Below are 5,721 nucleotides of genomic sequence, written 5' to 3'. Positions count from 1 at the left end.
GAAGAAGGAGGAGGAGGAGGAGGAGGGAGAGGAGGAGTAGGAGGAGTACACACACCTTGTATCTACTCCAGCTCTTAGAACAGTGCTTGGCACATAGTAATCGCTTAACAAATACCATCATTATTGTTATCAAGGGGTTGCAGAGGAGGCAGCTCAAGGAGTTGTACAACAAGGAGGAAAAGGCGGACTGTAACTTTACCTGATGGACTGGCATCGAAGTTAACAGGACTTCAGGATGGAGATCATCCCTTCACTCAGAGGGGTTCTTGGCCACTGGTTATGTTCCAGGAGACATGGGGGTGGGCCCGCGGGGAGACCAAGAATGAGAGCCAAGTGAGATTGGAGGAGGAAGATCCCACCAGGCGTGAGTCCAGAGAGCTTGTCTCAGCTCGGGCATCAACCAAGTTCCCATGATCCATGAGGCCTCAGAGGCCTGATCAGGGCTCATTACAGAAGCCGGGGCAACCATCTTCACTTGGGGCTACTGGTAGCTTCTGCACAGTGGATGGAGGACAGGGAGGGGAAAGAGCAAGAAAAAGTATCAGGAGGAAGTGGGAAGCAGCGGGGCCTAGTGGAAAAATCCCAGGCCCGGAAGTGAGAAGACCCGTTCTAGTATAGGTCTGCCACTCGCCCGCTGTGTGATCTTGAGCAAATTACTTAATCCCCTTTCTCCTCTAGGCTGTGAGCCCCCTCCCTGGATGGTAAAATTGTTGCGGGCAGGGCACGTGTTTATCAATCAGTCAATCAATCAGTCGTATTTATTGAGCGCTTACTGTGTGCAGAGCACTGTACTAAGCGCTTGGGGAGTACAAGTCGGCAACACATAGACACAGTCCCTACCCAACAGCGGGCTCACAGTCTAGAAGGGGGAGACAGACAACAAAACCAAACATACTAACAAAATAAAATAAATAGAATAGATGTGTACAAGTAAGATAAATAAATAGAGTAATAAATATGTACAAACACATATACATATATACAGGTGCTGTGGGGAAGACAAGGAGGTAAGATGTGGGGGATGGAGAGGGGGACGAGGGGGAGAGGAATGAAGGGTCTCTGTTGTACTGTACTCTCCCGAGTATTTAGTACAGCATAGAGTATGCACTCCATAAATACCATTGATGATGATGATTCCCTGTGCCTCAGTTTCCTCAGCTTCTAAGTGAGGATTTAATACCTGTTCTCCCTCCTACTTAGCCTGTGAGCTTCATATGGGACAGGGACACGGAGAAGCGGCGTGGCTCAGTGGAAAGAGCATGGGCTTGGGAGCCAGAGGTCATGGGCTCGAATCCCTGCCCAGCCACTTTCAGCTGTGGTACTTCTCCGTGCCTCAGTTACCTCATCTGTAAAATAGGGATTAAGATTGAGAGCCCCACGTGGGACAACTTGATCGCCTTGTATCCACCCCAGCCCCCAGAGCTTAGAACAGTGCTTTGGTCACAGTAACCACTTAACAAATACCATCATTATTAACAACTGTGTCCAACCCGATTAACATCTATCTACCTCAGCGCTTAGAACAGTGTTTGACACACAGTAAGCGCTTAACAAATACCATAAAACAAGTTACAAAAAAACAAAAAAGATTGGACTGGGAGACCTGACGCTTTTCCAAGCCCCTAAAACACATGGGGTTGGGTCAATCTGGGGTCCCTACCATGATTTTCTTTTTGTCCTCCTCCTGATGCTTGAGGTGGCCCAACCGTATCTGCCACAGTAGCACCAGGAGGAATATGAGGGTGAATCCATCATCAGGGAGGGGTCACTGAAGGCCCCAGAGGATGGAGAGAACTGGGAACAGGAGGGCTTCCAGGATGAACCACAATCTCCTTCCCGCCCCTAGCTGATCCTCTGTCTGGACCTGAGCAGATCCACCTGCCTCACCAAGCCGGGGACCAAGCCCCCAGATCAGGGTCACAAAGACAGCTGAGTCATATAGGGAGGAGGAAGGGATGGTTGTTGGCGTGGCTCATTTGGCTGGCAGGGGGTGGAGGTGGGGAGGAGGGGAAATAGGGTGGAGGATGTGATTCTAGGTGGGATAGGGAAAGAGACCGTAGGTGGGGAGGAGGTGAAGCGGAGCTTCATTAGGAGAGAATGACTCCTGTGAGGGTGGTTGGTTCCTGGGGGCGCGGGGAAGGCAGTTCCAGAGGGAGAAAGGAGGTGGGGGTGACTCCCATGGGCAGGGTAGATAGTTCCAGTGTGGGAGGCTCATTCTGGAGGGAACGGGTGCTGATTTCCAGGGGGATGGATGGATGGATGGATAGGTGGGTGGGTAGTACCTCTCAGAGAGGGTGATTGTGTGGGAACCTTGGCTTCACAGACTCTGTTCTCTCCTAGTTCTCCTCTTATCTCTCCAGCCATTCATTCTCAGTCTCTTTTGCGGGCTCCTCCACCCCGTCCCATCCCCTTACTGTAGGGGTTCCTCAAGGGTCAGTTCTTGGTCCCCTTCTGTTCTCTATCTACACTCACTCCCTTGGTGAACTCATTCGCTCCCACGGCTACAACTATCATCTCTACACTGATGACACTCAAATCTACATCTCTGCCTTGCTCTCTCTCCCTCCTTCCAGGCTCGCATCTCCTCCTGACTTCAGGACATCTCCATCTGGATGTCTGCCCGCCACCTAAAACTCAACATGTCCAAGATTGAACTCCTTATTTTCCCTCCCAAACCCTGCTCTGTCCCTGACTTTCCCATCACTGTTGACTGCACTACCATCCTTCCTGTCTCACAAGCCCGCTACCTTGGTGTCATCCTCTTCTCCGCTCTCTCGTTCACCCCTAACATTCAATCCGTCACCAAAACCTGCCGGTCTCACCTCCGCAACATCGCCAAGATTCGCCCTTTCCTCTCCATCCAAACCACTACCCTGCTCGTTCAATCTCTCATCCTATCCCGACTGGATTACTGCATCAGCCTCCTCTCCAATCTCCCATCCTCTTGTCTCTCCCCACGTCAATCCATACTTCACGCCGCTGCCCGGATCGTCTTTGTGCAGAAACGCTCTGTGCATGTTACTCCCCTTCTCAGAAATCTCCAGTGGCTAACAATCAACCTACACATCAGGCAAAAACGCCTCATCCTTGGCTTCAAGGCTCTCCATCACATCGCCCCCTCCTACCTCACCTCCCCTCTCTCCTTCTACAGTCCAGCCCGCACCCTCTGCTCCTCTGCCGCTAATCTCCTCACTGGGCCTCGTTCTCGCCTGTCCTGCCGTCGACCCCCGGCCCACGTCATCCCCCTGGCCTGGAATGCCCTCCCTCCGCACACCCGCCAAGTTAGCTCTCTTCTTCCCTTCAAAGCCTTACTGAGAGTTCACCTCCTCCAGGAGGCCTTCGCAGACTGAGCCCCCTCCTTCCTCTCCCCCGTGATCCCTCTCCATCCCCCCCGTCTTACCTCCTTCCCTTCCCCACAACACCTGTATATATGTATATATGTTTGTACATATTTATTACTGTATTTATTTATTTATCTATCTATCTATCTATCTATCTATATATCTATCTATCTATTTATTGATTGATTGATTGATTTTACTTGTACATATCTATTCTATTTATTTTATTTTGTTAATATGTTTGGTTTTGTTCTCTGTCTCCCCCTTCTAGACTGTGAGCCCACTGTTGGGTAGGGACTGTCTCTATACGTTGTCAACTTGTACTTCCCAAGCGCTTAGTACAGTGCTCTGCACACAGTAAGCGCTCAACAAATACGATTGATTGATTAATCCACGCTGTCCAGAAAAGTTTAAACCATGCAGCAGGTGGAGTTAGTAATAATAGTTGCGGTATTTGTTAAACACTATGTTCAAAGCACTGATCTAAGCACAGTGTTTTTCACATAGTGAGTGTTCAATAAATGCTATTATTGATGAGACAAGATCATCAGGTCCTACGGGCCTCCTGGTATAAGTAGGAGAGAGAACAGGGATTGAATCCCCACTGTGCAGATGAGGGAAGTGAGGACCAGAGATCTGAGGTTACTTGATGCTGGTGGTATTTGTTAAGCATTTACTATGTGCCAAGCACTGTTCCAAGCGCTGGGGTAGATACAAGGTAATCAGGTTGTCCCACGTGGATTCACAGTCTTAATCCCCATTTACAGATGAGGTAACTGAGGCACAGAGAAGTGAAGTGATTTTCCCAGTGTCACACAGCTGTAAAGTGGGCGGATTCAGGATTAGAACCCACGACTTCTGACTCCCAAACCCGGGCTCTTTCCACTGAGCCATGCTGCTTCTGCTTCTCGACCTTCCCAATGTCACACAGCGGGTAAGCGGCGTTGGGAGTGGGGCAAATGTCAGATGTCCAAAAGTCACAGATTCAAGTGCACAGACAACGCAGAAGGGAGAAGGAGAAGGGAAAAAGAGGGCTTAATTGGGGAAGGCCTCACGGTGGAGATGTGAGATTGATACGCTTTGAATATGGAGAGAGTGGTGGTCTGACCTGTAAGGAGGAGGATGGCGAGGGTTGCAGGCTAGGGGGAAGACCTGGGAACGGGGTCGGCGGTGACATAGACGAGATCGGGGCCCAGTGAATAAGCTGAAGCTAGAGGAGCAGAGTGTGCGGGCTGGGCTGGAGTAGATGATCAGAGACTTGGGGTAGGAGGAAGTGAGCTGACTGAGTACCTTAGGCAGCATGACTCAGCAGAGAAGCAAAAACATCAAGCACAAACTCCTCACTCTCGGCTTCAAGGCTTTCCGTCACCTCGACCCTTCCTACCTCACCTCCCTTCTCTCCTTCTACATCCCAGCCACCCTCTGCTCCTCTGCGTCTAACCTCCTCACTGTACCTCGTTCTCGCCTGTCCCGCCGTCGACCCCCGGCCCACGTCCTCCCCTGGCCTGGAATGCCCTCCCTCTGCACATCCGCCAAGCTAGCTCTCTTCCTCCCTTCAAAGCCCTAATGAGAGTTCACCTCCACTAGGAGGCCTTCCTCCTCCTTAGCATACTCCCCGCCCTACCTCCTTCCCCTCCCCACAGCACCTGTATATATGTTTGTATAGATTTATTACTCTATTTTACTCGTATATATTTACTATTCTATTTATTTTGTTAATGATGTGCGTCTAGCTTTATTTCTATTTATTCTGATGACCTGACCACATGTTTTGTTTTGTTGTCTGTCTCCCCCTTCTAGACTGTGAGCCCATTTTTGGGTAGGGACCGTCTCTATATGTTGCCATCTTGTACTTACCAAGCTCTTAGTACAGTGCTCTGCACACAGTAAACGCTCAATAAATACGATTGAATGAATGAATGAATAAATGAATGAATGAAAGCAGCGTGGCTCAGTGGAAAAAGCCCGGGCTTGGGAGTTCTAATGTCGTGGGTTCTAATGTCGACTCCGTAACCTGTCAGCTATGTGACTTGGGCAAGTCATTTCACTTCTCTGTGCCTCATATACCTCATCTATAAAATGGGCATAAAGACTGTGAGCCCTACGTGGGACAACCTGATTACCTTGTATCTCCCCCAGAGCTTGGAACAGTGCCTGGCACATAGAAAGCACTTAACAAATACTCTATCATTATTATTATTATTATTAAGACGATGGTGAGGAGTTCCTGTCTGATGCGGAGGTGGATGGGCAACAACTGCCGGTTCTTGAGGTGTGGGAAGACATGAACTGAACGGTTTGTTGAAACAAACAGTAAGCGCTCAATGAATACACTGGTTAACTGGTTGATCTCCAGAACTCTCCACAACCACACACACGC

This window comes from Tachyglossus aculeatus (genome assembly GCF_015852505.1).
Source record: "Tachyglossus aculeatus isolate mTacAcu1 chromosome 12 unlocalized genomic scaffold, mTacAcu1.pri SUPER_6_unloc_2, whole genome shotgun sequence".
NCBI classification, from domain to species: domain Eukaryota; kingdom Metazoa; phylum Chordata; class Mammalia; order Monotremata; family Tachyglossidae; genus Tachyglossus; species Tachyglossus aculeatus.
This window is presented reverse-complemented; position numbering follows the sequence as displayed.